The sequence below is a fragment of the Vombatus ursinus genome, unplaced genomic scaffold (assembly GCF_900497805.2).
Source record: "Vombatus ursinus unplaced genomic scaffold, bare-nosed wombat genome assembly UNPS02015255.1, whole genome shotgun sequence".
Lineage (NCBI taxonomy): Eukaryota > Metazoa > Chordata > Mammalia > Diprotodontia > Vombatidae > Vombatus > Vombatus ursinus.
Genome location: NW_020955033.1, coordinates 21,848,859 through 21,859,374, shown reverse-complemented (window position 1 = coordinate 21,859,374; position 10,516 = coordinate 21,848,859). Strand labels below are relative to the sequence as shown.

Genomic DNA, 10,516 nt, shown 5'->3' with positions numbered 1-10,516 from the left:
TCTCATTCAGAATCTTCTCTCCGGAGATTTTAAAAAATATTCTCAATTTAAAGAATACACACCTTACAAATAAAATGGAGGAAATTAAGGATATGCAAATTAATCACCAGTCTGCAGGAAAAAATTATTTTAAATAATTAGACATTTTTAAACTTGAAGGCACAATAAACTCATTTTTCCTGGACAAATATGATAAAATTGCACTTATTCCATTTGTAAAAGAATTAATGGTGACTTTTGATAGTATATTGAAAAGAGATTTAGACCTGAAAATATATGTTTCGAGTATAGATGAAGGGAGAATTCTCTGATTCATCAAATAAAACAATATATATTCTTACTATTGATTGTAACATCTTATTTGTGTGAAATGGGTTTTTCTTCTGTAGTTGTTATATAGACAAAATACTAATCTCCATCAGTGATTAGAAAAGAATTGTGAGCAGTGATAACATCAATGACATTTTATATTTTTTAAAAGCTTACCCACTGCAGCAATAGTATTATTATGTTTACTATTTTATAAGTTATTGATAGGAAACTTGTAAAAAAGTTTTTATCAGTAAACTCTATATATGTTACGTTATTTTAATTTCAATTAAGATTTATGTGTTATGAAAGTAAAATAAATTCTTGGTTTTATTTCAATAAATCACAAGTTAAGAAAATTATCTGCATACTTTTACAGAAAAATGAAGGGAAAGGCCTTTCTTTGGTGAAAAAATAAGGCATTGCTACATGAAGTTTGGAATAATTCCTATAAAGCCTGTCTCATAATTATAATGCTATAAATCTTGAGTGTCTCCTAACACTATTACTATCCCTGCTGCTATTTTGTATTTATCTCCCATTGTCTGCTTTAATTCTGTCTTCTATATATATTCTGTTTTCTTAAAATTTAAATTGGTTAATGAGTTCGCTGTGCATCAGCAGCAGTTTTTAAAATTGCCTCTCCCTTTTTTCTTCATCAGAATTATTTTTTTCTTTCTTCACAATTTTTTGAGAGCTGTACACACACACGCATACACACACACATACACACACACACATACAAATGGATAACTTGTATAGGATATTTCCAGTTTTCCCAATAGTTTTTATCAAATAAACAGTTTTTTCCCTAGGTAATTTATGTTTTCTTCTTTATCAAACATTGGGTTACTGAGTTCTTTTGTTTCAGTTTCTCCCTTGTTTAGTCTGTTACATTGATCTCTCTATTATTTAACCAATACCAGGTGCTTTTGATGACAGCTGCTTTATAATATAGTTTGATGTTTAGAAGTGCTATTCCCATTTCAGCCCTACTTCATTTCATCATTTCCATTGATATTCTAGATCTTTTGTTTTCTCAAATTAATTTTGTTATTATTTTATCAAGTTCTATAAAGTATCCCCTGGTTGATTTGATTGTTATAGCATTAACAGTGTAAATTTTGATAATATTGTAATTTTTATTTTATTGGCATGGCCTAGCCATGAGCACTGAATATTCCTCCAGCTATTTAAATTGTTCTTTATTTCCTTAAGGAGCACTTTGTAATTGAATCTCTACAAGTTTTTTGTGTGCTTTGGTAATTCAGTCCCCAGATATTTTATGCATTTTGTAGTTATTTGGAATAGAATTTTCCTCTCTGTGATTGGTTCTTGTATTCTGTTATTATTATATAGAAATAATGTTGATTTTTGAGGATTTATTTTATAGCCTACAACTTTGCTGAAATTATTAATTGTTCCAATTAGTAACTTTTCTTATTCTCTAGGATTTTCCAAGTAAACAATTATAACATCATCAAATAAAGATAGTCTTATCTCTTCTTTACCTGTATTTATGCCTCTAATGTCTTTCTTTTGTTTTATTGCTGTTGCCAGCATTTCCACGACTATATCAAATAATAATGAAGAGAGTGGGCATTTTTGCTTCTCTCTCATTTTATTGGAAAAGGTTCTAGTGTACTTCCATTGAATTAAATACTTGTTTTTGATTTTATAGAGATGCTTTTTTATGATATTAAAAAAAGGTACCTTATCTATACTTTGTAGGGTTTTTAGCATAAAAGAGTGTTGTACTTTGTCAAAGGCTTTTTCTTCATGTTTTGGAATGATCATATGGTTTTTGATGATTTGATTTTTAATATGATTAATTGTGTTGATTGCTTTCCTAATGTTAAACCATTTTTGTATGCTTGGCATAAATCCCATGTGGTCATAATGGATATTTTTGGGGATAAATTGCTGTAGTCATTTTGACAAGATTTTGTTCCTAAGATCTTTGGTAAATTTTTTTTCTGATTTACCTCTATTAACTTTCCAACTTCATCTCCTTTAATGGTGGTTTTTTGGAGGCTGGATCCCAGTATCTCAGCCTCCTTCCACATTGGGGAATTTATGGTTTACCATGCTACATCTCTGCCCCAAGTGACTTATGGGTGATCAGAACTGATCCTAGCCAGATGCTATACTCTTTCCTCCAGACTAATTAGAAGGCTGCACAGCAACTCCTCCTCCCCCAATGGTGTCCTGTCCTGGTGCTTTGTCCTGCTCTTTCTGTTCCTTAGTTCTCTGTTCCTCACTGGCAATTCAGAGAGCTACTGTGCTTTTTTGGATATCTTCTTTTGGATTCAGGGTGTCCTAGACTATGGAGACAGCTGAAGTTGCTTTATCTTTGGTATGTAATATCTGTTCTGCAAAGGTTTGAGAGGTAATTGAGATCAAAGAAAATACTTTTGTTATCCAGTTTTTCAAAATTTACTGTTTATTATACTGTCCCTAGTTGTCCCTTCCAAACAGGACCTGATAATTTCCCCTTCAGCAACAAATTCTTCCTTGTTATTCTGAATTGAGTTGAGAACAGGTTTTCGTTTTATTACTTCCACTTTTTGGAAAAATAAGTTATTGTCAAAGAAAGCCAAGAATATATCAGCTGCTCTATTTGTTTGTTTTTAACAGTGAAGGAGTTGATACACAATTGATATACCAAATTGACACACAACCTGAATGTTAAAGACCATATATAAAATGAGAAGAGAAGCAGATCATATGCCTTTTACAGCTATGGAAGAGAAATGTATACTTAATTAAAGAAAATATAGAGTCAATTTCAAAAGACAAAATAGATAATTTGATTGCACAAAATTGAAATGCTTCTGCATAAACAAAATTAATGCATGTAGAATAAAAAAGGAAGTGGCCAAATGAGGGGAAAATCTTTGTCTCAAATTTCTCTTGGATGAGGGTTCTGTATGCAAGATATATAGACAAATAATAGAACTACACAAGACCAAAAGTCATTGCCTAAGAGATAAATAGTCCAGGGATATAAACAAACAGTTCTCAAGAAAGAGTTTTCAACTATTAACAACCATAGCAAAGATGCTACAAATCACTAATAATAGAAGAAATGCAAATCAAAGCAACCTGAATTCTCACTTCACACCCAGAAAATTTGAAAAGATGACAGAAGTTGTGGAAATAGGTACAATAATTCATTGTTGATGGAAATGTGATTTAGTATAACCATTCTGAAAAGCAATTTGGATTTCTGCAAATCAAGTGAAGGAATTTCAGCCATGATCAGATAACTGAAATACCTTAGTGCCCAATTTATGATCTATATTTTTTTCTCCCCCACCTCATCTTTTCTTTTTTAAAATACATTTAATTAGTAGCTGTGAGCTCTTCCACCCAGCATGCGCTTCATCTCCCCTGCCTCCAGGTGCACCACCTCCTCCTTAAGGTTTAAACTTGCCATTTCAAAGTTTTTAATGGATGATGACATTGCTGGCCTCGTTGTTGATGATGACTCCAGAATGTGCAAAGCTGGCTTTGTGGGAGAAAATGCCCCTCAAGCTGTCATCCTTTCCATTGCTGGGCACCTCAGACATCAGGATTGATGGTGGGTATGGGCCAGAAAGATAGCTATTTGGAGGATGAGACCCAGAGCAAGAAAGGCATTCTGACAATGAATTACCCTTCTTCCCCGCCATTGCACATGGTATTGTTACAAGTGAGATGGTATAGAGAAGACCTGCCATTATACTTTCTACAATGAGTTCCATGTGGCCCCTGAAGAACACCCAGTGCAACTCACGGAAAGGCCCTCTCCAGAACCTCAAAGTCAACAGAGAAAAGATGACACAAACTATGTTTGAGACCTGCAACACCCCAGTCATGTACACTGCTATCCAGTCTGTGCTGTCTCTGTATGCCTCTGGTTGTACTATTGGTATTATAATGGACTCCAATGATGGTATGATTCATACTGTGTCCATCTATAAAGGTTATGACCTTCCCTATGTCATCTTCTGTCTGTATCTGGCTGGCTGTGGTTTAACAGACTACCTCATGAAAATCTTGACTGAGAGAGGGTACAATTTCACTACCACAGCTGAGAGGGAAATCATGCATGACATTAAGAAGCTGTGTTATGTAGCCTTAGATTTTGAGCAAGAGATGGCCATTGCTACATCTATCTCTTTCCTGGAAAAGAGCTCTGAATTCCCTGATGGTCAGGTCATCACCACTGGCAGCAAGAATGTCTGGTGACAGGAGCTCTCTTTCAAAAATTTTTTTTAGGTATGGAATCCTGTGAAATCCATGAAACTACCTTCAGCTCAATCAAGAAGCTTTGATATTGACATCTATAAGGATTTCTATACCAATATTGTACTATCTGTTGATACCACCATGGACCCAGGCATTACTGACAGGATGCAGAAGGAAATTACAGCCCTAACCCCCAGCAGAATGAAAATCAAAATCATTGCCCCATCTGAGCACAAATGCTCTTTCTGAATTAGAGGCTCCATCCTGGCCTCTCTCTCCACCTTCCAACAGATGTGGGTCAGCAAGAAGGAGTATGATGAATCTGGACTCTCCATTGTCCATTGCAGATATTTCTAAATGTTTGTGTTTCTTGATTGTTGTTGTTTTTTAATCAAAGGGTATGACATGATAATTATCTGCCCCCCCAAAAGAGATGAGATTATCGTGGCTTTGTTGTTTTTTTTGTTTGTTTGTTTTGTTTTGTTTTCTCATGCTTGACTGAGGATTTTTAAAAATGGAACAGTGAAAGTGATAAGCAGTTTAAATGTGTTAGAGGTAAACATCCCCAAAGTTCTACAATTGCATCTTCAGGACTCTGATTGTACATTTGTTTTTTGTTTTTTTTAATAACCATTCCAAATATTGTTATACAACATGCATTGTTTTGCAGAGAATTATTTGCCTCTATGAAGGCTATCCTGCTCTACATGAAGAAGCTACTTAATATAAATCCAGACCAGGGAGAGGAGGAGGGGAGGAAGTTCTAGTATTGCTTTATATGTAAATTATGTAATCTCAAAAAAATTTTTCCTTATATCTTCTGCCTTAATACTTCTTCCTTTTTTTTAATTGTCAGAGCTATAATGAATAGTTTGCTAAATTCCACCCCTGCCCCCAACATAGATGTGAATGAAGACTTTACAATCTCCCAGGGAGTTTTATGAGCTTGATGCCAGTCCTTGGGAGAGGGAAGGAACTTCACCTGTATGCTGACTTAAGACCAGTTCAAATTAAAGTACACATATTAAAGAAAAAAATTCATTTAATTGATAATTAATACTTGATAGTTTTTACATTGCCTGAAAATCCTCCTGTATTCTTCACTGTCTTTCTTCCTAGAGATCCAGCACACATAATAAAGCAGGCCTGCCTGTAATAAAGATTGTTTTAAGAAATAAAGAAAAAGAGGAAAACCAAAGTTGCTAAAGCATCCATGTTCTTGGTTTGATAGCATGTTTGTAACTCCAGTTTTTTGGGTTCACCTGATGCATAGCAAATTTTATGCCAGTTTTTCATTTTTCCTCTGTCTTTGCTTTTTAGATGTATTTCTTGCAAGCAAAAGAGTTTTGCTTTCTTAGCCAATCTGTCACTTTTTTAAAATTTTGTTTTGTTTTATTAGCTTTTTAAAAACTCATTTTCATTTAAAGTTTTGAGTTAGGTCTATATTTTCCTTCATTTGTGTCTCTAATTTTTTTCTGAATTAGAATTTTCTCCTTCCTCTTTAAGACGGTACTTTCTCCCTGCAGTTATTTTTGCATAATCTAATTAGAGGTAACCTTATTCCCACAAGTTCTCTTCCTTTCACCTTCAACCTCACTCCTTTCTCATTTATTAACCATTTCCTAGTTATAGAGTTTTACTTATTGATTCCTTTTAATTCTTTCTTTTAATTATATAATTCTTCTTTTCCTTTCTCCCTTTGTTTTTTCCCCTCCCATTTAAAGTGATTGACTCAGAATATTCCACCCTGTCTTCTTCTACAACTTCTTTTCTTAATGTTTTTTTCTGCACTTTTTTCCAAGAGAAAAAAATTCTTTACATTATTTTCATCTTACTTCTCTTTTCTTTCTGTCTATTCAAAAGTTTATTCTTTGATATGTGCCCTTATGCATATTTGTTCCTTTTTTCATTTCATCATGTTCCTCATTAAATTGAAGTTTCTAAAAGTACTAAGTTTGTGTTTCCTCTTCTATGTTATTGCTTTATAGAACTTGCTTACCCATCCCCCTTTTTCTGTTGTGTCTCACTCTTAGCAACATCATTTCTTGGGAGAAATTATGAAGACAGAAGTATTGTTCAGTGGTACAAATTTCACGGTTCTATCCCTCCTTCTCATGATCATTTCCTTTCCCTTTTGCTGTGCTATCTCCTTTCTGTTCCATGCCCTCCCACCTTTTTTGATGCTGGTGGCTACCAAGAGCGATTCCATCAAGAGCTGATTCCATTTCTCCTGAGGTAGAATGTTGTCCACTGAGGCACTATACTCTCTCAGAAAAGAGGTCTCCCTATCCACTAACTCCCTGTTAATTAGGCTCTTTGTCAAGTCCCCAAGGTACTGTTCTTAAGTGAGACTCGTCCCACCATTGAGATATCTCCCTTTCTTTCCAGCCATTTCAATCCCTCCCTTTGTCTACTTACTCATTCTTCTGTAGTCTTTCTTCAGGATGAGAGATATTAGGAGTCATTTTCCCTTTGTGGTTTGCTATAGTTTTGATTAATGTACATCAAACATTCCCATCTTCGTCTTCCACTTGCCCTTTCCCCTTTGATGCACAACCACATTCTGCAGTGTAGTCCCACAAAATATAGTCATTTACCTTAGGGACGGTTACTGGATTTAGTCCATAATGTTTCAGGCTTTTTCCTCCAACAACAATTCTTCTCTTTCTTTAACTTCTATTTTTATCGTTATCCCATGGTGTACTTTTAGAAAGAAAACTCTTAATGGGCCCTTTCTTGTCATTTTTAAAAAACTCCATTGGTATTTTTCTCTTTTGTGTTTTTTTCAATTGTCACTGTACATGAGGTAGTTCATTTTATTACTTTGCCTTTCCTTTGCAGTTGTATTTATTTACCTATGTTATGGTTCTATTATTTGGTGAATTCACAAGTCAAATAATCTGCGTATATATATACAATCTGCACTTATGCACATATATATGTGTGTACGTACATATATGCAGATTATATGTATATATGTGTATGTGTATATATACGATATATACATATAAATACATTGTATATTTGCTATATATACATATGCATACATTTATATATTGTGTTTATGTATATGTGTGTATATATGTATGTGTGTATGCATGTATTAAGGATGTTTTCAAATGTTCTTCCATCAGACTAGCCTTTTTTTGTATCCCCAGCACTTAGCACAGTACCTGGCACATAATAGGTACTTAATAAATCTTTAGTGACTGACTGATTTTATTAAATAGCTGTCTTTTTTCCATTGATAGCCTCAGGTTTATAGGATATGTCATTTTTGCATATTGAGTTTAATTTTTAGAATACATTATTTCACACCTTTCTGCAATTCCTGGTGGGTACAGAATAGTTATTTGAATTTCCTTTTCTTTATATTTGTATGTTTTTCTCCTCTTCACTTTCAGGATTTCTTGTTTTATCATCTTTATTTTTTCTGGAAGCAAGCTATAAATTATTTAAATTGATGCTTTATTTTATGTATTCAGAAGTTTTGGGCAGTTTTCTTGTATTATTTCTTATATCGTACTGTTTAAGTTTTATGACTTGTCATATTATTCTGGGAGGCCTATGATCCTTAAATTGTCTCTATCCGTCCTGTCTTCAAGATTAATGTGCTTTGTTTGTATAGCAATCCTACATTCCTTTAATGTTATATATTTTTGCTTTTTTTCTTCCACATTGTCCTTGACTTTAGTATTTTTGTATCTGTTGTTCTCTTTTGCTTGTTTGGGGACATTAGATATTGTATATTCAAATTTTTCTATCCTGCTAAATATTTCTGCACGCAATATATAAATCCAGCTTTTTTTTTGTCTCATCTAAATTCTTCTCTCAAGATTCTGATTTTTCTCGTGAGCCATTATATAACATTCTACTGAAGTTCCATGCTGTCTTGGGAATCTACAGGGTTCTGCATTTTATTAGGTATTGTTTAAATTTCTTTTCTCTTCCATTATTTGTTTAGAGACATTTGCAATCTTTTTGATATCTTGTTACTTTTCTAATTTTTGTGTCTTCCCTTTTGATTTGTGTGTTCGTGCTCTTGGGGTGTATGTCTTGAGGACTAGCACCTCTGGTGTGACAGCTTGCTGACCCCTTCAGGGCTCCTCATTCACCTTTGGTGTACAACTGTCACCCAACTCTCACTTGTAGATCCAAGAAACCAACTTAATGGTTATTTTTTGGGCCCTCCAGGCTCAGAGTTAATGTAAATAGTAACTGTTTCTCTTTTGGCCCCAATCCTGGTGGTCTTCCCCTCCCAGTTTGATTTTTTTTATTAAAGGAGCCATCCCTTGTTTCACTTCTTAAAGAGGCCTATTAACTGAATGGGCATTGCCTTACTCAAAGTGAAAACCTGAAAAGACCTTAGCTTAAAAGGGCCAGGGTCTCCCACTGCATCCTGGGCCATCTCCAGTCATCGTGATTGCTATCTGGCCTCTGGACCCAGATGGCTCTGGAGGAGAAAATAAGGCTGGTGACTTTGCACAGCCCTCTCTCACTCAAATCAAAATCAATTGCAAGTCATATCATCATCTCCTCAATGTCATGGTCCTCTTTGAGAATGAAGGACAAACCACACACACAAACATTGCAGAGCAACCACACCCCAGTAAAACCGAATAGGCAGACAAGTTGAACCAGGGCCACTATAGGCAGACTCTAAGTTGTTGAATATTTCCTAATCTGCGTAGGTTGAGAGAGTTTCTTTACCATGAATTCCCTACACTTCTGAAATAACTTGTCTAATCGTCCCCCAAAATATTCCTGGTGATAACATATGGCTTTTTATCATATAATGCTATTATTTCAAAGAATCAAAATTGGAGGTAAGTCAAAGGACAATGGAAAGAGTCATGGTGTCAGGTACTTTGCCAAGCACTAGGGATACAAAGAAATAAAACAACAACAACAAAAAGTTGTTGCTCTGAAAGCATTCACAATATAACAGGTGAGACAACATGCATATAACTATGTACAAATAAGATACATGCAGGATAAATTGAACATAGCTTCAGAATGAAGGTGCTAAAATCAAGGACTGGGAAACGCTTCATGCAGAAAGTGAGACTAGCTTAGAATTGAAGAATCCAGGAATCCAGGAGGTAGAGATAATGAAGGAGAGAGTTCCAGGTGTGGGGCATGGTTGGGGAAGCCAGTCAATGTGCTCAGAATCCAGAGACTGAGCATCATATTTTAAGAGTCACCAGGAGCACAGTGTCACTGAATCAGAAGGTATGTGGAGAAGACTAATATGAAAAGAACATTGGAAAGGTAGGAAGAGATCAGGTTATGAAAGGCTTTAAAAGCCAAAAAAGATGGTTTTGTATTTGATCCTGGAAGGTGATGAGGAATCACTCAAGTTTATTGAAGGAGGAGTGACATGGTCTGAGCTATGCTTTAAGAAGACCAATTTGACAACTAGTGCAGGAAGAATTGGAATGGAGAAAGGATTGCTAGAGACACTAAGCAGTAGATTATGGCACTGGTCCATTGTAAGGTGTGTCAGAGTGGTGACAGTATTAAAATAGAGGAGATATTATAAAAGTGGAAAGAATAGCACTTGGCAGCTAATTGGGTATGCTGGGCAGGGAGGTGAGAGAGAAGGAAGAGTCAAGGATGACACCTAGGTTGGGAGCCTGAGTGCATAGAAGGATTGGGGTGTTCTTGGTAGTAATGAGGAAGTTAGGAAGAAGAGAAAGTACTGAGTTCAGTTTTGGACATACTGAGTTTAAGATATCTATAGGACATCCAGTTGGAGATGTCCAATAGTCAGTTGGAGATGTGATACTGGAGGTTAAGAGAGAAGTTATGGCTGGTAAAGTAGATATGGTAGTCATCTGTATAGAGATGATCATTGAATCCATTGGGAACTGATGAGATCACTAAGTGAAATAATATAGAGGGAGAAAGAGAAAAGGCCCAGGACAGAGCCTTGGGGGACATTCATGGACACCAGGATGATCAGCATTAATAT

The 10,516-nt window shown here is 35.2% G+C and overlaps 1 pseudogene; it reads left to right on the top strand.

Moving 5' to 3' along the window:
• The first annotated feature begins 3,761 nt into the window (after positions 1 to 3,761).
• On the top strand, positions 3,762 to 4,899 carry LOC114031727 (annotated as a pseudogene).
• Positions 4,900 to 10,516: the final 5,617 nt, after the last annotated feature.